We start from the raw sequence: 26,312 nt of genomic DNA, 5'->3' as shown, positions 1-26,312 counted from the left end.
TAAGTTATAAGTAATAATATCAAGTCCTGATAACAACTCGCACGCAATGTCCATTGTGTACATGTATTTATGATGTGGTTATACACAGTTCTTGTACACGCAATTAACAATGAAGCTTGTGATTCAAATGTTCCGTAGCAGCACACTTTCTGTAATAGCACATGTAAAATAACATTTTCACTTATTCTGTGAACCAGTTATATCATCTACCTGTAACCAATCATTTACACACTATATTAATGCAACAGTGCTTACTTAAAATAAATATGTGCACATCATATATGCATGTGTTATACATATGTATTTATGTGTATAGACAGCATATACGCATGGACACATACACAGATACATATATGTATGAAAATAAATTTTATAGGAAAGCCAGTAAAAAATAAGGTTTCCTACAACTTTGTTTAAGTCTTTTTTAAGCCCCCATGACTTCTTGAGTGTACGGAAGCCTTATTCTGTGGTTGTAGGATTTCCTACCATCGTATACTTTCCTCTCTCTGTATCACCTCCCCTCACTGAAAAGATTTTCTACTAGACTGGCATCTGTGTTTACCTGTACAAATTTTGTATTTATATATCCATGTGTGTCTCATAGCTACGAAAAATAATACTTGAAACAAATTCCTGGAAAGTTTTGAGCTTTCCATTTTCACTTTTTTTCTTTGTTTGAAGCCTGCAGTTCTTTGGACAGTTTACTCATTTTATTTTAATATGTTTCATGAAATACTTCTCCAGGCTATTAACTCCAGAACTATTCTGGACAGGAAAAATTCTGTTTATCTCGTGATTTTTTACTTGTGAAATATCATCCACTACTTCTAATGTGAAAGATACTGCAAGAGTGGTCACCAGAATCTGAGCTCTCTTGCAGAAAGCAATATGACCAGCGTGTTTGACTCAGTACTTCTACAAGACACGTGCCACCTCCCTGACCTGTGCTGCTGCTGGGAACCTGGCCGCACTGTGCAGTTCTGCTTATCCCTCCATGGAATAAATCTGCAATGGTGATTATTCCATGCTCGAGCCACCTGTCCTAATGAATAACGCTTCCTGTGTAGCTGTTTCCAGATATTGGAGTTAGTTACTCAAGCTTGAAAGACAAGTAGAGAAATTAATAACTGGTGCACATGCTGCTTAAATGGCACCGGGGCAAATTATGGAAAGAAGAATTCATCGCTATGGCTTTCCTACAGTATTGAAAAAGGATTTGTGAGTATCAGAAGACCTGCATCAGCGTGAACCTAACCAGACAGACAGGTGAGCAGTACCATGACTCCATTCTGGCTTAAATTTGGGTAATTGAATGCTGATTATAATTTTACTTCGAATTTCTGAAAAGGAGAGGGACAGAGACGTAAAAACCAATCAGTGCAGGATTACATGTGCTATTTAGTAGCTAAAGGAAACTGAACCAACAGCCCCCCGACCTGATCCAATACAGCACTAGCACATTTTCTCAGATTATTTTTATTTTTAAAACCAGAAATTTTTCAGTAGATGGGTTTGCATATTACTTAGCTTTTTGAGTTAGTACTATTTATAAAAGAACACTGGTGAATATACACGCAATGCCTTTGCCAGTCATTTCCATCAACAGATCCTTCCGAGCCAAGCAAACTGATGGTTTGTGAGTTTTTGTTACTTTTTTGCCAAACAGTGCTGGATTGACTTGTGAAATTCTGTAACAGAAATACACACATAATAACAAACAACGTCAAAGAAACACACATTTCAACAGCCCCTGGAAACTTCGAAATATGCTTTTCCTGTGTTTGAAGCTGAAACAAGTAAGCAATACTGTTGTCTTCCTAATTTGTTGATTTTGGTTTTTCTCCAGACCTGTAAAGACCAATTCAGTGACATGCAGAAAAACAGAATCCATTTGTTCAGCACCTTATCCAGCAAACTCCATGTTATATACAAAGATGAATCTTTTTGTTAATGCTATAGCATATTGAAGATGCTTCCCTATTGTACTTATTTGCTGTGTCACAAAAAGTTATCTTCATGGAGATTTAATAACACCATTAAATGAAATTCAAATGGACGTTAAGCATACATATAAAGTACTCTTATATGCAGTATGTGTATGTTTAGATTTTTTATTCAAACTGACCGATTGCTGATGAAATTGAGTTAGCTAGTAAGTTTTTAGGGGTAATATCAGTCACTCTGCAAATTATTCCATCAAAGAAAAAGCCAGAAGTATAGAAAAGACCAGAAAAAAACATAAAATGTTCCCCACTATTCCAATACATCAAAACCGTTGTTTTAGAGGTGATGGGACAAGGGTCTGTCTGGTATGCATTTCTAAGCAAGACCCAACTGCCATTTCATTTACACAGCTCGGTTAATGCTTCTCCTAACCACCAGAGCTGGCTTGACCATGTTCTCTCTCCAGCTCAAGTACCTTTGGAAACAAAAAGCATCTGCTTTCTAGACTTGCTAGCTGGCTAGTTTTCTAGTTCTAGTTTGGACACATACTGTGGGATAAAACTGTATGTTTCTTTTTCAACACTGCTTATAACAATACATCCTCTCTTTAAGTGTTTCCATTCTCAGCATTTATTATAACCAGAGACCAATACCTCTGATGTAATGAGCACCTATAGCTACTTCTTTTTATAAAAATGTGATGGCGTTGATATAATACAAAAACTACTGATCCACTCTAATTTAGGAAACACTGCTGCACCCAGTGACACCACCTCCCAGATTTGTTCTTCCACTACTTACTATGAAAGTTCAAAATAATGTCAAATGCCATTTGATTGCAGCTCTCCCTGAGCAGACCTGGGACAAATTTAAATTCCTGCAGGTATTGCTACAGAAAAATATTAAAAAGCTACTCACTGCATACAACTCATTTTCTCTTATAATTTCCTGCAGACCCATTGAAATCAATGAAGCTTCTCCAATTTACATAGCTAACAATTAAGCACACTTTTCATAAACCAACCACCTCTTGTTCAGAGCAGGGCAACCTAACAGCCACTGCTTTTGAATCTTACTGCCACAAAACTTCAAACATTACCACTGCTATACAATTTCTATTTATTTCTTTGTTATTATTGTCTTGGGCCTTGGAAAGAGCCCTGTTGTGAAGGACATACTGCATGAAGAGTAATGATTATTCTGCTGTAGTCTATGAGCAGATTGACTTGCTTTTCTTCTTCCTTTTTTATTCTTTTTTATGTTTTTGATTTGCTGAAAAGCTGTTTAAGGGAGAAAAAAAAACCACCTCTCCCATACCCCCCCAAAATCCCAACTGTGGGAATGTTTGCTTTTTTTGGCAGCACTAATATTTATCCCTTACTTAATAGGAATTCTCCCCTGTGTTAAGAATGTTGCTTTTACAGCTCAAAGGTCTAAACATGAAGTATTTTATCAGTATTCTGTTTTTTTCCCCTCTCTATGCAACTTCGGAGCAGTTAGGAAAAAGCAAATATCAAAACAAAAATTACTGTCTTTGGGTGTCTGTGAAAATTTATGTACTAAAAAGCAGCTGTAAAATTTTTAATGTTTAAATTAATGTTTTATGTTTACAATAAAAACTCTCCAGCCATGAAGGGCTTTTAAAAGCTACATGTTAAATACAAGCAAAACCAAAGCAAACAATAACACTCCTGTGAAGCCCAGTTTCAACACACGAAATGGCAAATAAGACTTTTGTGTAGACTTCATAAGTTTTCGTGTCTTGCTCTACAAAAAAAAAAACCCTAGGAATGTCAAAGCTACAAAAAGAGCTGGTTAAAATAGGAAGGCAAAAAACTTGTAATTCCTTAATAACAAGTTTTTCTGCAATTCTGAATGTATTTGTGATGGTCTGGTTTACTCTTTCATTTGAATTGTGTTACAAATAAAACAGCTTCTCTCCTCCCCCGTTTCTGCCAGCCGTAAGCACTCTGTCCTCCAATAAAGGTTGAAACAAATGAATAGGTTTAAAAGAGACCATTATGCACTAGCTAGCGCAGACTGAGGAGATGAAGTGTTGCCAAATCATACTCCTTTTAAAATCAATAGGAATTCTTATTATTGGATTCAATGGGAGTATAATTAAGTTCTAAACTCACACGCTTTCTCGACAATGTGGGGTTTTTTACCCGTTTCATTCCTGTTTCCCTCTCAGCTATGGAGAAATCTCGCTGTTCCAAAGTGCTCTCAGTTTGAACAGCATTTTAGCCATTTCTCCCCTGAAATACTTGTGGCACAGGCTAGAAAAGGCGAACTCTTAGCACAAGTAACCTCAATTACCTACTCTGAAATTCAGCTATAAGTTAACATCAGCAAGAGCACAGCCATCCCCCAGCATACATTTAAAGCCTTGATATCCTGCATTCCCTGTCTACCCTCACGCTCCTGGGCATCGCTTTCTTACTGACCCGGTCAGAGCAATCCCACGTACTGAATCATCACCACCATCTTTTCCTTTTGCAGCTCAGTTTTGTTTTGCAGGTCTCACTGTAGGGAGACTGGCTAAGCCCAAATATATTCAGGTTGAATCAAATATAAATCTGTCCCACAACTTGAAATGATTTTCAAAATCCCTGTCAAAATAATTACAAGAAGACAATATAAATAACTTCCCCTTGAAAGGTCTACATAAGGAGGACCCGACATTTACCACACCTGTATGTTGGACTCCAAATCAGCCACCGGGAAGTCTTGAGTCCACCCCCATTAATCTCACAATGACTTGCTTTTATAAACAGTGTATTGAACAACAACAAAAATATATAAAGCCACACCATCCCCCCAAGCCTGAGAATTAAGAGTTAGCTTTTTCATTTTTTTTCCATATACAGACTTATGATGGTTCATAAGCCAAATCCTATGCAAATAGTTTTAACTCTTATGCACAGTGCTTTCTTCATAAATTAATTTGTCAACCTCTACTGTGTTCCAAAAGAAGGGGTGCAAGAGCACTTTTTTAACTGTTTCTTGGTTAGAGGTAATTAAAAAAATTACTGGGAAGCATTTAAAATGGTGAATATCCTTTTTCTACTTCTCTCGAAACAGGAAAAAAACACCAAAAACAACCACAACAATATTTTCCTCATTTTCTCTCTTATTTGTTTGCAGCAGAAAATATTTCTCATGTCAACTATGTTTTTAAAGTACACATAACTCAAAAAACCTAAAGATAGTCAGAAAGTATAAGCATTAACATACAAGCTTCAATGTTTATTTGGATAACTGAATTAAAATTTACTACAGGTGATAACAGTGGCTTCACCTTCCTACACTTTAAGTCAGTTGTTCCACTAAGCACAACCGAAGGTGACCTTAGAAAAGGCCAATCCTGCCTGGTTACTACTTGCAAGAATAATTGGCAGAGTTGTTTGTAGGAAGCATGCACATAGCTTCTAGCTTCAAATACTTCCGATTCTTGTCAACGCTATAAAACTTAGGAGTTGAATGATTTTGAGGACAGCACTCTCCATTCCTACTGATCTCTCTGATAACTGTTTTATCAGAACTTTAAAGCACTGAGACCTGAAGTTCTTAAGGTTCCTCTCTTCAAGGACGAGGGAAAACTTTAAAAAAGGTGTGTGTGTGTGTGTGCGCGCATATAAAATATATAAATGCACATACAGACAGGTAAACATTTGAACAAGCTTCCGCAGAGAACTTATCAAATTATTACTGTAAAGACCTTGAAAGAGAGTTTCCAACAACTCTTCCTAGAAAAACTATACAGAAATTTTGCCCAAGTCCATCCCAGTGGAGATGAGTCTGGAGAATATCCAGATCCTAAATATGGCTTTTCATGCAGAGATCTCATAACTATTTAGAAAGTGAGGTAGCTCTACTGCAGTGAACATATTTAAGATCATCTATTTAGATTATTTCCAAGATGCTCTTCGCATATTTAGCAAAATCCTCTCCCTCCTGCCCTTTTTCACCATTTGCATGACTAGACTTTTTGAGACTATCTGTGCTCAGCTCTTCCTTCGGTCTTTGTGTGTCCATAATTAATTTGTCCATAATCATGATTAATCACTTTTTAAACATGCCGAATATATACACTGCTCTTCTGTAGATGAGATATTCCTATTGCAGAATATCTGCTGAAAACAGATGAGGACTTTAGACATTTTATTAGTTTTATTAGTTCATATTAGGTCTGTGACAAGCAAGTCAATTACATTAAACATCAGGTAAATAAAGATTAAGATATCTTGGTTTTAAAGCAAACCAAGGAAAAAAAAAATTTAGATTTTATTTAGTTTTCCCCAAATTTGGAAGCCCTCATGCAAGTAAATTCTACAGTTTGCGACTTGTAATGAATACAGTTTGACAGAAACAAGATATACTGACTGATAGCAGCAGGTAAGAAACACAGTGTGCATTCTCAAACAGCCACATTACTGGTGATAAAGGATCAGCAGCCCTTTAGATCCAGTGAATAAGGATACAAAGCTAGGGGTAGTATAAAAATAGAAGCAGCATTGACATTTTAAGAGAAACTATCCCTGTATGGTTTTCTTCATAGCCATAACTCTAGAAAAGAGCTTCTTTTCTAACACGCCCTCCAGGATTAAAAAGGCATAGATATCATGCTATATATTAAAATTAGTATTTCTTGGCCTTGGACAGTCTCAAATCAGGCTCCTCATGTCCTGGACATGATTCAAATAAGCAACTTCTCCACTGGGTAATTTAGCCTGCTCATGTGTCTGGTAGCTAAGATTTATTACCTCATCATTTTAGTTAAAATTTACAAAATTAGGTTTGGACAGTGGAGCTGTTGCAGAACCATTATAGTATAATGGAGAAGTGAAACAAATTTGAATAGAGTAATTCTTAACTACTATTTATCTATAGATTAAAAACAAATAACCACAATTAAACTCCAGGGACAGGAACAAGACTACCTGCAGTTTCTGAAACCTCCCTACAGCAATGATTTTAGAGTACAAATGGGATATTTTTACTTACTGAAGAAGGAATTTGTCAAGCATGCTAGTTGAAAAGGCTGAAAACAGCTAAAAATTTCTTTATCGTCTATACTTAGAATTATCATTAACAACACATTCTTAATTATATATGGAGCTTTTAACGTACAGTGCTTTAAAAAAGAGTTCAATATTGGTATCTCCCACTACGAACAAGGAAAAAGATAGATGTGGAGATGAACTGATTGTTCAATTCACCAGTACATTGGTAGCAAATCTAGGAAAAAAGTACGATTATCCTATTTCTTAGTGTTAGGAAGGAAGCACTGATTAGTCCAACCTTCGGACTGCTTGCCTCCCAGTATCCCCAGTGATGTCCTGTACAGCTCCTAAGAGTTCCAAAGACTAAGACAGACCTACATGACATTTCATTTTCCTCCCTCTACTTTTTATTCCCAGGACGCGCCAAGGAGGAGCCCTTGGCAATGCTACCGTGGTCACTGGTGTTTCTGACAAGTCATAGCAGAGGGTATTTTGATGCATTTTGGCATGCCTCCTGGAAACACAAAAAAGTGGCTTTAGTTGGAAGAGTATATAGGAAATGTGAAAGAAAATTCCACAGAATCAGTCGAATTTTCTTTCTACAGGCACATTTTAAATTACCACTTTTACAGAAGCCAACTAGATACAATCCAGACCCCACTGCTGCAGAAAACTTGCACTATATTACTCTCAATATACAAAAGATTTGCTGAAGTTCCTTTCTCTCTCTGCTTCTATCTAAGGTATTTGAGTTGGCCCTAGGAGGGGGACATTTTGCCCTTATGTTGTTCACTGCTCCAATCTGTTAACCTCAAGAACAGGAGAGCACTAGATGACTGTGCCAGTTACCCTCCCAAATCTCTAATTAATGTTGACAGTAAAATATTAGCCAGTGCATTAACTACCAGATAAGAAAGAGTACTCCTGAGGCTTGCACGTCCCAATCAAGCGGGTTTCATTAGAAAGAGACTTGTTACCAATAATACCAGACAATTGCAACATTTTCTTAAACTAGCACTAAAATAAAGATGACTCACTTATCTTTGTACTGCTATAAATAGTGATTTGTCTCTCTTCCCTCCATTGCCTTCCCTCCCACCATCCTTCAATCAGATGTAAAACTTTCTTTTTCTGCTATGAGAGGAAGGAGAGGAAAAAAACCAACACCAAAACCTCAACAACTCTGTATTTAGGCTAAGTCACTCTGCAACATTGCAGCTTATGAGTTCCAAATATAGATGTACCCATCAGCTCCTCCAAGCAGTAGCATGGCCTACACTTACTTCAGCCCCAGAGGCACACCAAAAGTTGTACTTGTGAGAGAGAGACCCTGTGGCCAACAATGCAGTTAAAGCTTGGTTCTTCCCATAGCTGCCAAACAGTTGGTTTTGTTTCAGTTACCTGCATTGCAGTGCACAGTGTCAGTATATTTACAGTACTATTTACATTAATACCTGATCCAACAATCATCCTGCAAATATAGCAGAATCATTTCAGGGATAATAAGGGACAACAGTCTTGCAGCAATGCAATGTTAAAAAGCAAAGCGCTGCTTTGCTCTGAGAATGTCTTTGCAATAAAATTCATTTATTTTAGCTTGTTTAGCTTGTAATATCTTGGTAGGACATGTGTATCATGATAAAAGGAAGACAAACATCTTCCACAGACTCCCAAGTCCAGAGTAACCCAAGTCCCAGTCACACATCATAGCAAGCTTCAGGTAGGCTCAGAGAAGCAAAATGCCTCCCAGGACACTCTATCCCTACCAAAATTTCCAAGTTTTTGCTCCTTCCTCCATAACTTGCCAGTCTCCTCACCCACAGTATGTCTTTTTTATGGCATTACAGACACAATTGTATTTAAATAAAGCAAGCACAGCATCTTCATCTAAATTTTAAGGAAATATTTATCAGTACAAAGGCGGTCTCACCCTGTACAGTTTTTACAATGTTTTTTATCTTCAGGCTACATTAGGATTTGCTGTGAAATGGTATTTGGAATGACTTGTGAATCACTGCCAAATGTGGTTGCACCAACCATATTGCAAAGCTTTGCACAGCAGTAATCATGGGGTATTTCCGACACTGGGAGCAATTGGTACAGAAGAGTAGTAAAAAAAAGATGGTCTGTTCTTTTCTCACTTAATCCCTTCTGTTGAAGCACTCTTAAAAATCAGAATAAAATATGAACGAAGATAACAGATGCCCTTAATGAGGCCCTCTGTTACTCTGCTAGGGTATCTCTGAAAAAATAAAATATATAGATGCTGTTTCAGCAACTAAGAGAATAGAATTAAAGAGAGCAGAAAGTTTGTGATTCTTTGGGGCAGAGGGTTATCATCAGACAGGAAGGAATAGCTGCTATGCTTGGAGGCAATGATACAAGTTGCAGAATACTACGATATCATCTGTCTCCACTTCTCAGCATACTTCTCTTGATAACAAACCCCACTCCCCTCCTTAAAACTAGAGGTAAATGAATAAATAACTCTGTAACTGAATAGATTAAAAACATGCAAAGGCAATTTTCGCTTTATGAGAAAACCTGCATGTAAAGAGATTTTAATGCAGAAAAGTGACACTTCTTCTTTAAGGGAAACATCACCACTCCATCTGATGATTGCACTTAGCTCTTCTTTAAATGTATAAATGCAGAATACTGGGTAAATTTCATTTAGAAAAGAAATCTGATAAAAAAGTGTAAAATTGATCTTATATGCTTTTAATTCTACGAACCAAAACAAATAAATAAATCACTCTAAGACTCTAAAAGACATGTCCAAATCCTATTAAAGTCTTTTTAGACTCAAAAATCTTCATATTTAATAGCATTTTGGCAGCTGTGTATGATCCACAGAAAATTTTTGGCAACTGCCATTTGTGGTGCATAGTTACAAAGTGGCGCTTCTGATTATCCTACTCTAAATGGCATTTGAACACGCTGAAAACTACCTGAGCACTAGTAACCTTCATCCCAAATTTTTCATAAGATTATGCATAAATGCAGTGGTGATAAGCACAACTTTGCAAAGTACAGAATCTTTCATTTGTCAGCAAACATTATTTGGCATTTGCTTATTGCTCTAGGAAAAAGATCCAGCAACAAGCAGTCTTAATCTAAGAAATAAAGCTTTATACTCGATATTTCCTAAGAACAGAGTATTAAATCTAAAGTCACTTTATGGATCTTCTTTAAAACAGATCCTTATTGTCCTCAGAAGGAATTAATTACTGTAATTGAAGAGGAAACCATGACAAACTGGTTTGTAATGCAACTGGCGAAACTTTATGCTCTAATTCCTGAATTAAAATGAACAATCAAAATGCACAGATTTCTAGTAGAGCATCACCTTTTAATACCATTAAACTCTCTGTGTACCTTTATATGGTCAGGTCTCATTTTGATCCAAGGCCCAATCTGAACCAGCCTCAGCTGCCTCTTTTTATAAACATGTTATTTGTAAATATTGCATATGTTCCTAATAATCCTCTAAAACAAGATATGGCAGACTATTCAGAGGCTCAAGAACTGGTTGCTAGGGATTTACAGATAACAATAAAATGCAAAGACTCGTTTTAAAATTCAGTATGGAGCGCAATGATTTTTAGTTCAAAATTGCCATCAAAAATTATCACTTATTTAAATAAAACAAAAGAGGAGAATCTCAAAAGAATTGTATGCCTGTCACTCCTATCTTGAGAAAAGAAACATATTTTTAATCATCTTACATCACAAATCACAGGAGGTCTCTAGTCACTTCAGTATAGTACTAGAGAAAAGGGGAAGTTATGCATTTTCAGACACTAACAATTTAAAATTAAGACAAGAACAAATATTGTTAGTAAAAGCAGAAGACAGTGGCGAAGGCAACTCAGCTTGTGGAATAACAATATTGTTAAATAGAAATCATTGTTTTCTGAACACAGTCATTTTATAAAATGTACAGTAAAGCTTTTATATGTAAATTACCCAAACTCAGAAACCTTTCACTTCAAATTGAATTGAGAATAGCTTGAAGTAGAACACTTTAGCAAAAACGTGCTTAAAATGAACAAAATCAAGAACAACTAAGGCGCACACACACTGTTTCACTGGAAAAAAATCCAGTGAAATAAATATTTGATTGATGTACTGCTAACAAAAAAGGATAAAAAATTGGCTTCAAATATATTTAGATAGCCTTTTAGTACATGAATTTATTTTTTTCTTTTCCATAGGTACTGATTATGTTTGTCAAACTATGTGTACTGCCACCAAATAGATAACTATGTTACATGAAAGATTAAAACGACTACAATGGAACTACATTATACAAATAATCACATTAGCACATTTAAAAGCTTCCTTTGCTAACATACTACAACAATGCAATTTCCCCTCAGGTTTTGAGCTAAAATTCATATGATCCCATCACTGTATTTTTAACTTATTAACATCGCTTAAAATAATCCAGTCATATACGATGGTCAAACTTGAACAACTGGTCTGTACCAAACCATCATGCTCAATGAAGAGAGTGTAGGCTGGAAACTGTGCTTAGAAAGCTCACATGGATTTTAAAAGAAGTTGTATATGAAACAATTGCAGTATCTGCTGTTTTCATCAGCCTTACAAATGTATTTATCTTCAGATTTTCTAGGAAGCCTGGAACGTCTAACGATGTACCCGCTGGAAATGACAATCGACACAGACCATGTTACTGGAATGCCAGCCCCATATTTTCATTTCTGGTATAAATTCCTGGAAGTTTAACAACTTCGACAAAACTAGCTGTAATCCATACGTTTCTATTTGATTCTCTGTGACTACGTTTGACTCGATTGCTGTATCAGGGCCTTGCACGAATAAAACTGTCTCATGGTACGCTCACTGACTATGGCTGATAAAGGGTATGAGGTGGCACATTGAGGTACCTGACTATGGGTAAATAAAATAAGAGCTAATCATAGGGCAAACGTGAAGGAAAAGAAAATGTTTGGACTCGATGATCTTAGAGGTCTTTTCCAACTTTAATCATTCTATGATTCTATGAAACGCTAACCTCAAGAAGAGACCTTATCAGAAAGTAAGCTATACATAAATTCGCAGTTTATTAAAACTCTTATTCCATAATAGTCAAGGAATAATCTCTGTGTAAGGCCGAGCCCTTAGTAAAATTATTTTGAATTTGCTTATTCATTGTATACTTCCTCCTGGCTGAGTATGGAAATCTGGTTTTATTTGATGCTTTCTGGTTAATTCTCCCTCTGGATTTGAACATGGCTACCAAGTACTTGAGTGAGAACCAGGGAGACATTTGTCCTAGGGCAAAACTTGGTCCTTAATTTATTAGTTTGTGAGGACAGCAGGCAAATTTAAGTAGTAACCAATAAAATTATGGACTTTTTAAGTTAAATAGTGATCTTTCTCACATCAACTAATTATAAGGCTTCCAAAAACAATTCTAACTAAAAAGATTAACAAATCAAACATAAAAAATAAATTTGGGGCCAAGTAAATTGTAAGTGCATGCACAGTTCCCTTAGTCTGAAATCTGAGCAGCTTTGAGCTGGATGGTCTGCTCATATAAGTCCATCTATGTGAGAAAATAAAGAATACCAATAATACTCCTTATTTATCTCTCTCAAAGAGTACTTGTAACACACAAATGAATATGGCATACTGAACAACATCTGCATAATGACATAATTGTTTACAAATCAGAAACACAAGTACCAAAGCCAATAATATTCAGGGTATTCATAGAAAAGACAAACTAAATTGAATAGTTCATATTTTCGCTATAAATATATGTGAAGACAAAATAAAAGCTATATTTAAAATCACCTTCTGTAAAGTGAAAAATGTTTGCAGTCTGGCAGTTTTATATCATTGTGCCTTCACAAGAAAAAATGCCATTATATTAGCATTTATAATCTCCTTGCCATTAAAGCACTTGCAGTGAAAGTGTAGCTAAAACCAATAGTATTTTTATATTAGAGACAAGGAAACTTAGTGTGACTGAAAAACAGAAAATGTAGTTCACTCTTTCAAGTTATGAAGCATGTATGCTCAAATGCATTATATGACTATCTTACTAGGCATTAACTGAGGATATAATAGGAAAGATAGCCAGAGATTTAATTTCCACAGATGACATATTGCACCCAAAAGATCTAAACAATGAAATAATAAGCAAATGCTGAATGAAATAATAAGCAAATGCTGAAAATGGTTTACATTTGAATATTTTTTTTTTATATGACCCTGTTAACTGGGATAGGAGTCTGGTTCCACCTGTGCTAGGTTTCTGTAAGCACTGACACCTGTGAAGTCCATGGGTTACACTTCAACATTATGAAGTTCTTTTTAACTTTAAAAGGACTTACTGAATGTTGCCCAAGACTTTTATTAGAAGTCAAGATTTAAAAAGGTGTTCATTTTAAAATTTGATCAGCTTTTTTTACATTTCTGTTTCTTGTGACCAAGACGGGTACGACAGAGTGAGTGCCATCATGTGATTCTTGTGTGTGTTTCTTCACGCAATGACCCTGTACAGCCCCATCCTGCCTTCTCTCTAGAGTTTCCCAACAAACTGAACGAAAATGATACCCATTTCTTCCTTTCAGCCCGTGTGTAATGGCTTTAAAGGCCTCACCATCCTCCAGGCTCACATGGCATAGCCATCACTTTGGACTATATTTCAGCCTTTGCCCTTGTACCAGAGAGCATAAATTTTTGGAAAAAAATGTTATATGACATAATTCATTTGAGCTCTGCTTGGCTTCTTTGTGTTTAGCCCGATTAGCTTTATTGGAAAAGTAGAACCCGGTATTTTTTTTTTTTAATGCTTACTCCCCAAACTTCACAGGTATCTTTTTAAGGCCTCTGATGCTTAATTCGGAGTTCATATGATGAATTAAAGTCTTTCAGATTCAGTATTACCCCAAATCATCAGGAAAATTTAGTGGCCTAGGTGCAAGATCGACTCATCTGCATTTGCCACAAAGATTGACGATAATGAAAAGTCCAAACCAAAAAACAACCTGGTGATATTTCCTCAGTTATCAAAGGAAATTACTCGCCTGGGATGAATGAATGAGTAGAATTTTGAAAGATGGTATTATTATAATTTTAAGCCAGAAACTAAAATGTTATTATACCCCTTGTTAACTGATATTTCAACTATTAATGCTAAACTCCATCTAACTTACCTGAACGCTTTTGCACTGTCTCTTCCTCTCTATTGCTAAATGTGTGTACAATACCATGAAGGAGACTTAGGTATATTGCAAAGGTTATACTTTAAGATGATATGGGAGGGATGCATTTGACTTTTTAAATCTTTCCCACTCTACTTCAGAAAAGGAATCAGAAAATTGTGGTTTTGCTGCACTGTATCTTTTGGTGAAAGCAGATGGATACTTTTAGCATGAAAAACAACTTAAGAATTTTTGAACATTTATTAAAAGCAATACTGTGTAACATTTCAGGAAATATAACCCACCAGAAATCTTTCCGTGTTTATATCTAGAAAATTAATATCCCCCCCCCCCCCCGAATAAAATGATACATGTAATAATAGGAGACTTAAATGCTAAAAGCACTTTCAATATTTTCATTCTTGTATACGTTTGTGTGTATATCACTACTTCTAGTGGCAAACATGCAGTCCACCTTGCTAATAAAACAACTTTGAGTTAACATTTAGCTTGATTTTTTAAGATAATATTGTCAAAATTTTCCTACCAACATTTTTATAAATGACTCTTCCCAAGGCATGTACAGCTGGACGGCGGCTGCGTGGCCATTCTTAGGGAAGGACAAGAAAGGAAAGGACTCCATTTCTATGAAGAAAATATCTTTTGCTCAACATAGTCAGACATAGGAATTTACAAAAAGGAATGAGGCCTTACTGTTGATCTTTTCCTGTTACAAAGGCAAAACCTTTTAGACAAAAGTGTATCTGAGAGAGGAAGACCCTTGCAATTCACAGGTTCCCAGTTTCCTTCAAGCACCTCCACCCATGAGCTGCCTTTCCCTTCAGTGATGGTTGACACCATAGAGGCAGAAACTTACCTGGATTCTTCAGTGGCTTTTGACCAAATGCTGTATTTATTTATTTTATTGCCTAAAAGAAATGGCATTCTGTTTTACCTTCATTCTACACGACTTTCTCAGGCTTGCCCTGGGAAAGTCTTCTGGAATTGCATAAATGTTCAGAATACAGATATTCAGGATAATTTGTTGTGACATTCGGGAGAAATAAGGCAAAATTAAGCTAGGATGATAACAAAAAAAATTAGGAAGCAGAAACAATTACAACTACAACGTTTAAGAATTGTACTTAGGAATAGAGTGACATAAATAAAGTAACACTGACTAAGGTAACTCCTCTTTCCTCTCATTCTCATGCTAACTTGCCACATCTTACCTATAGTTTTTGCTCCACGTCTTATTATAGTTACTGCTACTACTGAAGAATTTAGGTTAAATCATGAAGCAGGGTCCCACTGTGCTAGTGGCTTGACAAACGCTGACAAAAAATGGTGAGTGCCCCAGAACATCCCCAAATGCAGTTGTCACCAATTTTCTGTTTTATTTTCTGTTTTATGTTTCTGTTGTATTTTCTGTTCTTCCTATGATTTGAATATACACAGATTTAAAACACAAATGTATTTATAAGAGTTATAGTATCTCTGTAACTTTTTGCATCAAAAAACAGATTAGATAACAAATACAGAGACTGTAAAAAAATGTGTTAATTCAGTCTCTGTATATCAATGATACCTCTGATAACACAAGAAAACAAAAGTATTTAGTATACCTAAGCAGAAAAAAAGAAGCCTGTTTTTTTCCTGAAAACAACCTAAACAAAAACGTCATAAAAAATGTGACCAAATCAATAAGCAGTAGCACTATAGTCATTGCACTACACAGATTAAAAGACCCCAAAAAGGGGCAACATCGCCTTTCACCTGTGACACAGCCACAGAGGCTCAGCGTCCACCAGTGTGCACATAAAAGTGATGAGCGAGTTGTTGTAATGAAGAGCAGAGGTATACAGCCTTTATCAGATGAGAGGGGATTTGTCAGAGATTAATAGAATTCCATTGTAATATCCATATCTCACAAAGGCATACTCTGACAGGGTCCAATTACTTTCAACAAGCTGGGCCTGCTACATGGACCCTCTGAACCGGAATGGCCCTCCAATCTGTATGCTTTCGTTCAGACAGATAACACCAACGTGTTTCTCTCTGTGATCACTGCCTAACTTAAATGAGTTAATCTCGTTTTCCAGATGAATTGTTATTTTGTCTCCCGCAGGCTGTGATTACCGGATAAAAGTATTGTGTTAACAGGAGGGCCAGGGTCTTTTCAGCAGCGGATTCCACGTTCAGATAACAGCCAGAGAGGGCTTTTTCTTCCTTCCTTGCTTGCTTGCTTTTTTTTTTCTTTTTTTCTAATGCGAAGTAAGAGTGTGGCACTAACAGGAGAAAACTGTGAAATGACACAGAGATAAACCTTCCCAAATAATTATGTAACTTGGTAAGAGGTCAAAGGGGTAGTTTATCTTCATATTTCAAAAGAGCGTCCCGGTGAACCAATCACATTTAGAGCCTACCTCTACATATTTTAAGATGTTACTTGACTTTCATGCCTGCCCTTTCTTTCTCTAATGGCCTTTGTTTCTTAAGCCATTATTATGTGTTTGAGAAGTTCACAAGGGAGGCTATCAGAATATAAATATTTGGAAGCACTGAAATATATCTGGGCAGTATCAGAAAACAGGAAGACGAAAACAAGCCCGTGATTTCACAAACAGTTCTCTCAAACTGATGAAGCAAGAGCCATATGGTGAGAGTTATAGTCTACAGCACATTTTTCTGAGATAATGTATTTTCTCAATGACAGCAGTGAGATTCTTCATTTCCTTTTCTCGATAAAATGTTAAAAAGAAAAAGCCCCACTCTAACGTTAATTCTTAAAAACTACACTTTTGGCGGGTTAACGTAGGAGAAGCACAGAGGCGAACAGCCAGTCGTGCCTTGACCACCAGGAAAATCCCTTCAGGGTCAAGAATGACTCACACGTAGGCCCCATCTAGGCAAATTCAAATCCACAAACAGCAGCAGAACCGCACCGACTTACGTCGAGTCTATGTTTCATGCATTTTCATCTGTATAGAAAAAACATGAAACTATTATGTTATTTTAGTATCTAGTGCCAAAAGGTAAATAAAATTTGATCTCTGAATGCAGTAGATTTCTCCAGTGGCTCTCCCAGTATGTAGATCCAAGTGACTCCTGAGGTGGGTTAAGTCAACAATTCGGAAACAAGACGCAACATCCAGCCCATGAAATGCAGTCGATAAGCTTATGAAAGCTTCCTGACTGAAAGCCACAACTTTTGACTGCAAAAAGCCAACATCTTCAACAAAATATGAATGAATATTGGTTCGTGATGTGCACCTGATGCATACGGTGGCTGTATCCCACCCTGAGGGACAGGTGGAGTAGACCCTGCAAGTCCTGGGTCCTCAGTTTTGCAGAGCTGGGACCTAGCGAAGCACATCACAGCTTCCTTTACGCTCCTGTGCCCAATTTTCTTCCGCAGGAAAGGAGAGGCTACGACTGAAGCGAAAAGCAAATCTGAGGAATATCAGTCTCTACACAAATATTTGGGCTCTGTCCTTCTTATGCAAAGAATAACTGACACCAGCAGATATGAAAATCATTCATAGGTAGCCAGGTAAATTAATGAAAAGATAACACGTTTTGGAGTTTCTATATTACAGAGTTTAAATATTTCTGTATCACACAATGAAGTGAAAAGTCTGTGCAGCTGGAACCACAGTCATCATATCACTAACTTCCATTTTGATCAAGTTGGCAGTATTCTCATTTCCGGCCAGAGGCACTAAGTTCAACCTCTATACTGGGAACTAAGTTCATAATCTGTCATTTAAAGATCCCTGGTATTTTTCAAAATGGGTAGATGATAACCTAATGGTTCACATTCTCTTATGAAAAACAAGCTTTAGGATTATCCATTACATACAACAGAACGCAAAATGTCTATACAGCCTAAGCAAACAGTCAATCATATGCTATTTCTGGAGAAAAGCAAAGAAAAGATCTAAGTACTTAGGGTGTAAAACCGATGTTATAGTAAAAACATGTCTTCGCTCAAGAAGGTGAATAGAAAAGATCGTTTTTACATAGTAGGAGTCTCCCTCAGGTATATAAGGAATCGCATTGTTTGCTGGGCTACAAAAAGACATATTCCAGTCGTCTTCTCCACCCAGCACTGCATTTTATTCTGCTTAGCAGGAGACAAGTGATGCAGCTAGGAGAGTGTGAAGTGCCCCTATGCATCATCATAAACAAGATAAGCAGAATTATTTCCTAAATTACAAACATCTACACCTACAACAAATCACTGAGAGGAGCGGGGGACGCTGTGGGTGCAGTGTGGGCACAGACGTGTGCTTTTAGCGGCTCTTATCAATGCTGCTGCTGCTGTAGGAGCAGGAAGCTGGCGTGACTTTCAAGTTATGGGTTGACTTTGCCCTGTCTTTGTCTGAAGAAAGACGGAACAGTATTTTTCTGTCCTTTTTTACAAGGGTTTTGATTGCATTGCTTCTCTCAACTTAGTCGAGAAAAGGGTAGGCCTCAGTAGAGATCTCAGAGGCCATAGGTTCCCTGAGGTATATCCTCAGTAGGAGGATGTTTTTCCCCTTTTTCTTGCTTAATTAACAGATCAGATGTGGGAATAATTATAAATAAACATCAGGCAGTGTCATTTAGAGACTGGTCACTTTGACTAACCCGTGATGAGTCTATGCACAGCCTCACAAGGGATTAAGTTCCCAGCACAGCTGTAACCAGGACTGCTCACATCCTGGCTCCGTTTTTTGTGCAGGGGACAGCCCTGACATTCTGCTTGCTATACGGAAATTCAGAGTTACCAGTGAATAGTCCTATTTCAGATCTCAATGGAAGCAAATACTGGTCCTCCTCACAATAACAGTCCTTTCCCAGACAAAGCCAACACTGGCATAGCAGAAATGATGCTAGTAAGAAGTGATGTGCATTGGTAACAAAGAAGCTTGATCAGCGTGGTGGAGACAGACGGTCACAGACACAAATTAAATCTCAGACGCAAATTAATTTCTCATTCATTTTTCTGTACACCGGTGCTACAAAACACTTTGTAAAAGTTGCCCTGAAAGTAGCAGCTGGAAATTCTATTGTTTTAAGAGCTGAAAATATTCTCTGGGGAGAAATTTTAAACCCATAAACTTTTCCTTTTCTTCCTTTTTTAAAATAGTGCATCAAAATGCATGCAGAGCAGATCTATGAATTGCTACATGGTTTTCTTTTTTAAATTGCCAGTCTTTTTCATTCGGTGGTCTTATTAACATAAAATTGATAAAATGGACAGCTTTCTTTCTAAGCTAGCTTACATCTCTCCTTTTTTGAAAGCTTCCTAAACATGCAAGCACTCCATAAAAAAGTAACTGGTGCATGCAGAAGCAATGCAGTTCACAAATGAAGCAGTATAATGTCAATGGTTTGAAATTGTTCAGTCTCAGTTGTTTTCCAAGTCAATGCACTGGCAGTCTTGCCTGAATGCAACTAGTCAATAGAGGGAAAATAAATAGAGCATTTCCAGAATTCACCCATCAGCACTGAAAAGTGTCTGCTTACTATTACACAGTTTTAACATGTCATAATCGTTTTTCACAGTAGAGAAACCCTCCTTATACCTTGGACAAAGAATGAATGACTATTTTAACACCCTATACATATCTTCCAATAGAAATTCAAAGCAAACTGTATTGATTATAGTATTGTAAGACGGTATGTGTTATTAAAGTAGAATCTGAATCCTTTAGCCTATTTTTAATGCTACGTTATGAACAAAAATTTCTAATTTGGATATCTAAAAGCAGAGACTTCTGTATTTGGAGTGCTGAACAGACTTATTTAACATTTCTGTAAGTATCTGTATGTTGAAAGAGCTCCCTGTAATTTCAGGTAGAGTTGAACACCACAATTTATGCACAGTATTATTCCCATAAAGAATCCTATCAACTATTAAGTTGGACCAGTTTTGCTCTCATAGGTAAAAGCTTTAGTGCCACAGCTATATGACTCTAAGCACCCATACATTAAGCAGCAGAGAGATTCAACTGTCCCCTATCTTTCTATCTTTTATTTCTCCCATGCCTGTATGACAAGTGCTATGTCAAAAAGCACCACTAGGCTGAATACTACACAAAGAAAGAAAGGAAGCAGAGAGGCCAGCCACATTGCTACACTTTCCTTTTGAAAAAAAAGGTTATGACTGCCTCTCCAAGCATCTAGATGCTAAATTACATCTAAGGCGCTATGCTTACTTAGATAAGGTCCTTGCAATGCCACATAATTACAGAAAGAATCTGCCATAGTCTGAAAAATAAGGAGAAGTATGTCTTTTTCAATCCCCTGCCTTGTTATCTGTCACCTGGATGAAAATCATGTGAAAAAAAATAAAGAGGGGAAAAAAATTCCCCTTCAGACCCAAGAACACACTAACGCCCATGGATATAAATGTTACAATAAAAGAGCAGGACGACTACTAGCAGAGCTTTTATAGCTTAACAGTATTTTGACAACAAATGTTCATATTTCATTTGAAATTTATGAAACCTTTGTGCCTGTAATCCCATGAGCAGCTACATGGTAAATGAAAGTAGCAGGCAGTCTAGATTAATAATATTTTGCTTCATACTGGAAGAGCATTCTAAGGAAAAGAAATCTTGCTTTATCTGCTCTCCCACTTTCTTTTTTTTTTTTTTTTTACAGTCTCTGTATTGGAACAGATTCAGAGCTCTAAAACCTGCTTGCAAATATTCACAGATGCCTTATTAATTTATGAGAAACTGAAGGACCCATCACAAGGTATAAGCAAGCAATTTAGGAATAACAAGTAGAGGGGTTTGATACATGGCAAAATAGCACAGCTCCTAGTGTGAGAGAGCTACCAATGGTTTAAATCAAGTTCAAGGGGAATACCTGGAGTAAGCTCCTGTACTTCATATTCTAATAAAAAATTGGTAAAATGGTTGCCCTATGAATCATAACCTTTGCTTTCACATTTTCACAGCTTAGAAATACATGTATGCTAAAAGCTCAAGTGTGGCTTCTTGCACTTAAATGTATAAGTGTTTAAGTGTCTTCTTCAGCAGCTCTATTTATCTTCAAGCATATCCAACAGAAAGTGTTGGGGTTTTTTACTTTTTTCGAAGCAGTCTCTTAGTGCAAGCTATCGTGGCAAATATGATGTGGGCCAATTATCTAGAAAGTAGATATTTATTTTTATTAAAATTTTTATACCTTTTTTGAACTCTCATATGGACTTATCTCACATGCACAAGGTATATTAGGTTGGTAAGACCACGCTCTAATTTCTTGCTTTGTTCCAAAAAATGTAAAGTCACATGAAAAGTAAGAGAGAAAAAAAAAAGTAACTTATTTCAAGCAGCAATTGGAGATAACATTTTTAAAAAATAGTTACTAAAAACAGTCCTTTTGTCCCCTTTTTGTGAAGAATACAGCTTTTGCTCAGATATTATTAATTTCAAGTATTTCTGTGGCTTTTCCTTTTCTGAGTTTTATGTCGAAACTTAACACTGTAGCCTTTGAAAAACAGTATCTCTGAAAAACAAATACTGAATTTGCCATTAAATAAGATACACAAAAATTCATAGGTACTTGACCTGTAAGATATTGCAGTAAAGAAAGTAGTTGCTAAAGAAACAAGCATTTTGGTCAAAACATTGTTCACTGGTGGGAGAAAGGCTGGGAAAGAGTTGGGTGAAGCAGATACAACTGGGGAAAAGTGAATGGCAGAATGGAGAAAGAGTAATATAATAGCAAAGTTAAAAATAGAGTCTAGGCAAACTGTTTTACTCACACAGTAAAAACTGTAAAACAGGGCATTAGACAGCTCTAGGAAAACCACACAGAAGAATCACAAAGGTAAAGGGAGGTACCTGATAATAATGTTATTGTGGATGCTGTGTCACTAATGGACTCTAATATTTCCAAACTACTAAAAAATGAAATTACAAAGGAATTGAGATATGTGATTAGGGTACCAAATACCTGAAAATAATAAAGAAATCTCCCTTGTTATCTGTGACACACAAGAAAATAATTTCTTTGACTGAAAGTTGTTCCAGAAAGACATCCTCAGCCTCAAGGTCCAAGATTTGCCATCTGGAGCAAACCACGGGTCAACATTTTGGCAGTGGTCAAAGGAAGATATAAGAAGTGTTTATGGAATATATTACTAAAAGAGAAGCTTCTCTTTAATTCGGAGTTGAGTTATAGTTTGACATATGCAAGAGTGCTTTAAAACTTTTTTTCTTTCTTTTATTTATTTAAGAATCATCTTAAATGGTCATCATCATTTTTTGAGTCATCTTCCATGATTACTTTTGACATACACTCCCTGGACCCATTGGCTGCTAAGTAAAAAATCACTTCCTTTATCTTCTTCTTCCTTTCTAAGAAAAGGTGAGTGGAACAGGAAAAAAAAAATGCTCTTACTCCTACATAAAGAAATGGTGATGTACTCTTCTCTTCTTCTTCAATTACTGACCCATCAGCTATTAGATTTTTTCTCCTTTCCTTTGACTATGTAAAGAATACCGTGTTCAATATGACACATTGGACAACACACTTCTAAGGCTTTAAAATATTTAACTTTTATAATACTGCATGCTTTCTCTTTTATTATGGAAATACAGGCTGCAGTTAAGCTTAATAGATTTCTTTTTCATTTAAATCAAGACTAGAACCTCTCTGTTGCAAATAGTGTTTTCTTCCCAAAATAATGCACTCTCAGCATATTCATGTGGGTATCGAGTAACACCAGCTTCTGCTACCGGGAAGAGGGAGATCAGATCACCAAAAAGGAGACCACAAGCATCAACTATTATTGCACCTGGGTGTCTCAAAGCTAAATTTGCAACCTTCTGGTAATTTAAAATGCCTGTTTCAGTCAGCTGCTTAATCCAAATCTGAAAGGCATTTGTTCAACCCATTAGCACACTGTGTAGCTTCTGGGGAAACAAGCCCTGCTCGGTGTAGACCTCCTACCACGGGCAGAGTCTGCATGGTAGGCCGTCACACTGACGTTTGCCTGTCAAAGAGCAAGTCATTTTAGCAAAGATGATTTAGTGGTTCATTGAAGAAAAGAAAAAAAAACACCGAACTTACAGTCCTGGATTTTCACTAATATACTGCAATTAATAGTTACCACCAAAACCAGAATATAAGAGTTATATTGTTTGAGTTCTTTCCTCATAAATACACTTTGGATTGTCAGATATATTAGCAACCAAAGAAAGACTTCCACCAGCATCTGTGCTGAGTGGATTCAATAACAGTCTAACCAATTTACTATAAAACTTTTATAGAAGCATTATATACTTGCATCAGGTTCACAGTTTTATTAATTTACACAGATTTTATGCTTTCTTGAAGTTCTTACATCTGAAAGAATGAATTGATACTCGAAGAAAGCTGAGTCTAGTGAGAAAATGATCTGCTTAAATACCATTCAGTCTCATAAAAGAGTAACTATACAGTAGTTATATCACCATCTACATTTCCATATTTATAAAAACTGATATAGGTATAATCAGTTAATATCTTCTGCTTCTTCTAATGCACAATAAAATAAGTTTTACTGATCAGCTTTGTGGTTTAACTGCTAATTTGGAGGGGAAGGGAGGGTCTTTAAGGAGAGCAGGGTAAAGGGAGGTTTAGGGGATTTTTTTGCTTTCTAAAGAGAAAGGTCCAGGAAGTAATTGTTCCTCTGAGTTCACTTTCAGGATGCTCCAGAGCAATAAATTAAAGACAGGAGTTTTCTTCCTTTCCAAAATAGGACTAAAATATTAACATATTTTAACATTAATATATTTTATGAAGTGAGACTCAATCAGAAAACATTGGCTTTGTTTCTGTGTCCTGCATTGGTAGCCAGCTAAGTCCAAGAACCAACTTCAAATTTCTACACTATGGTTTGGCCTGAAATCAGATATTCTTAATGAAGTATACACTGTACCATATTATATTTCTTATGATACCAAAACCTATACAACTATTGAGTAGCTATGCACCTATCCAGAGCCTAAAAACCAACTCCGTTATTTGTACTTACATAATAATTCCATGATAGAACATCTCCTGTAACTATTACCCCACAAATAAGCACAGCTTACGTAACAGTATAATTATGTGAGAACAGAATAAAACAGGAGAATAGTGTGGAATAAAATCTTGCTCGAAGTAGAGTGGATTGTTGCCTCCAGGTAAAGTGAATGGCTTTGCTAAGTAAGAGGTAACTGCCTCACCCTCCCAAACCTGAGGAGTATCGAGCACATCACTTCAGAGTCCGAGCAATGTGACAAAATGAACATGCAGTCACATCCTGCACCAGGTGGACACGCCCTGCCAAACACATTACGTATAATGTGTGTGTGTATATATATAGTATATACATAGAAATGTACATTCGTAGTGTATAGAAGTATATACAGTATATAGACGTGTATATATATACGCTATATACACTACTTCTATGTATACATAGAAGTGTATATATATCTATACATACACACACACACACTCTTCTGGATAAAGGAACGGCAGAGAGAATTTTTCAGTGGAATTGATCGGAACTGGAAGCAAGTCCCTGGGCTAAGACTGAGCCATCAAATCCTCTTTGTGACTCTCACCGAGGGGCTGCACAGAGGAGTTTGTTACGCTGACCAAGCACAGGGCAAAACACACCTTGAAGACAGACGGACTCTCCTATATATGTTTAGTTTCATGTTTGCTTAGACTTAAAGTCTTTCGAGCTAAGTAAATGGATTGAAGCCAGAAAGTTTGCTAGTTTGTGTATTTTCAATTAAACAAAAAAACTGTAAATAAACTGGTCATGACAGGGGATTGAGTGTGCTTAACCTGGGCCTGCTCTGAACCTTTTTTTTCCCAGCTGCTTAAACTTTGGTATTACCCCAAGAAACAAACAGAAATTTTTAGCGAGTAAATAGTATTCAGTGGCTCTTATGGCAGTTCCAGAAGAGCATCTCCAAGAAAGAAGCTGTCATGATTTTGAAGTATCTTTGTTCCAGATGCTATTTTTATCATTTTCACAACATCATGTTTTTACTAATACTTAAATATACACAACTGCAAAAATAAAGCTAGAGTAAATTACAAAGTCAAGTCCAAGTAATTTTGTTAGATTAATTTCCCCCATATTTTCTCCACACTCAAATTAGCTGAATCAAACTCAGCTAATTTAATATCAGAGCAGTATCTTCAAAGGTGTGTTTCCTAAATAAGATAATATCCAGTGCATACTGTATCTGCAAGCAGTAAGAGATCTGTAATGTATGCTTTAAGGAAAGAAGGGCATGAAGAAGATCTGATAAAACTGGGGATACCTAATCCCAAATATATAGAACAAAAGGAGAGTCTTCTCCAAGATATGACACAGACAAGAGTGAACAAGTGAAGGAAGTCAATAAGAAGTTTTACAGTAATATCAAATAGATCCTTATTTCTGTAATGTATATGACTTCACTTGTGTGAATCCTCTGTGTATTTTAAGACCACAGTTTTTAAAGGGTTCAGCTGGATATTCCCTCTACCCTTCACCCCAGCGCTCTGAGCCATAGCTGACCTGGGATTGTATCACAGGCTTTTCTTTTTTTAAACAAAAATTCTGCTCTCACTTAAGGATTAGATTTATAAAAAACAAGGAAGAGAGCCTTAATTATCATATTCAGTATGCTATATCATAAATCAGGACATAGTACTCTCATATAATTCTAAATCACTTTCCTCTGCCACCCACAAAGACCACATAACCAGGAGTGTTGATCCACAGATAACAGTTACCCATCCAGAAGGCATTTATTGGATTCTCTCCCATCATCCAACCTCGTAAAGGTCAAATGTAAACTTCCTAATAAAATGTAGAAACAAAAATAAAACTACAATTAGAGCACCCCAAAATCATAAAAATGTACCTACCTCTGAGTACCTGTTCATTTAATTCCAACTACATTAATTGTTTATATTAACTGAACAAGCGCTTTAACATATTTAAGAGTTGAAGGCTACAGTAGCCCAGATTTCCAATCTGATCTCTCTTTTGCAATTTCTGAGCACGGCAACAAAACAGAAACCCAGATGAAATGCAGAATCTTTTTTTTTCTTTAAAAAAACTAATAAACTTTATAAATGCATGTATGTCAGCTGTTCAGACTAAAGACTATTTGCATTTCCTCAGCCAAGCACTGATAATGTT

At 36.5% G+C, this 26,312-nt stretch overlaps 1 protein-coding gene across 2 annotated transcripts in view; it reads right to left on the bottom strand.

Moving 5' to 3' along the window:
* Positions 1–26,312, bottom strand: part of WWOX (WW domain containing oxidoreductase) — a 532,897-nt gene that overhangs the window by 237,281 nt on the left and 269,304 nt on the right. The window lies entirely within an intron of this gene.

The sequence above is a fragment of the Calonectris borealis genome, chromosome 12 (genome assembly GCF_964195595.1).
Source record: "Calonectris borealis chromosome 12, bCalBor7.hap1.2, whole genome shotgun sequence".
Lineage (NCBI taxonomy): Eukaryota > Metazoa > Chordata > Aves > Procellariiformes > Procellariidae > Calonectris > Calonectris borealis.
This window is presented reverse-complemented; position numbering and strand designations above follow the sequence as displayed.